This window comes from Diaphorina citri, unplaced genomic scaffold (assembly GCF_000475195.1).
Source record: "Diaphorina citri unplaced genomic scaffold, Diaci psyllid genome assembly version 1.1 scaffold17468, whole genome shotgun sequence".
Taxonomy (NCBI): Eukaryota; Metazoa; Arthropoda; class Insecta; order Hemiptera; family Psyllidae; genus Diaphorina; species Diaphorina citri.
The window spans coordinates 1-1033 of NW_007394823.1; the positions used below are offsets into that span (position 1 = coordinate 1).

General features: G+C 42.5%; 1 long non-coding RNA gene across 1 annotated transcript; it reads left to right on the forward strand.

Moving 5' to 3' along the window:
* The first annotated feature begins 594 nt into the window (after positions 1-594).
* LOC113473167 lies at positions 595-1033 on the forward strand. Its single transcript, XR_003395220.1, has 2 exons — positions 595-704; positions 958-1033. It is a non-coding gene; the product is annotated as an uncharacterized LOC113473167 (long non-coding RNA).

Sequence of the window (1033 nt, forward strand, 5' to 3'; positions counted from 1 at the left end):
CGAGGGACCTTTTCCTGTGTTCGCCACACATGACGTAGATTTCCTTCTGATGGTTTACCGTTTTGAGGACGCGTCCGTCAAATTTCGGATCTTCGTCGCCGGATTCGAGGACGTTTGGGAGAAGAAATTCTGGTCCTTCGCGGCCGGATTTCGAAATCTTAGCGAAGAGTTCACGCCAGAGCGGTAGTTGCGCGTGGTGGGTATTCGGATGTAAAGGGCGAAACTGAAAGTGGTGTCAAGAAGAAGAAGAAGGAGAAGAAGAAGAAGAAGAAGGAGAAGAAAAAGAAGAAGAAAAGAAGAAGGAGAAGAAGAAGAAAAAGAAGAAGAAGAAGAAGAAGAAGAAGAAGAAGAAGAAAAAGAAAAAGTAGCAGAAGAAGAAGAAGAAGAAGAAAAAGAAGGAGGAGGAGAAGAAGAAGAAAGATAACACCATTTCAAGTGACACGGTAATTCCCACTGCTTTGTACGGTATTTGTTTTTCATTGGCCTTGTATTACCGTACGTGGACATCTGGCAACGCTGCTTCATACTCGCTGAGAAACCACAAATTTTCTACCTCCTTGGTAGTAAACAAATCGTGAAATTTTAACGGCGCCAGTTTTTGAAAAGTGAAGATTTTTGAAAACTCGGAAGTTGAGCAACGTTCTTTGTGGTTGATATCTGGACGGGTAACCGCCCGGGAAACGTTCTGGTCCCACTTAAACGGGGTAAGTTCTTGGGTGGTTTTTAGTGACTGAACACTAATCACTGCTCTAATTGTGAAAACTCCTTTTTGCGTTTAACCTAACCCTATAATAACACTGGTCACTGCTCGTTTGTGCCAGTTCCTTTGGTAGCAATATTCCATAGATGTGACTTCTGCACAAGTACCTTAGGTTCAATACAAAAAGGAGCTTTCTTTTCCACGGACGTGACTTCTGCATAATTACCGAACACTGTGTACTTATAATCTTTTTCCAGGACACTGTCATTCCATTCTGATTGCATTCAAACAACTGTGGAAATATGAAGGTGCTGCCGTCTTCCAAAGATAAGG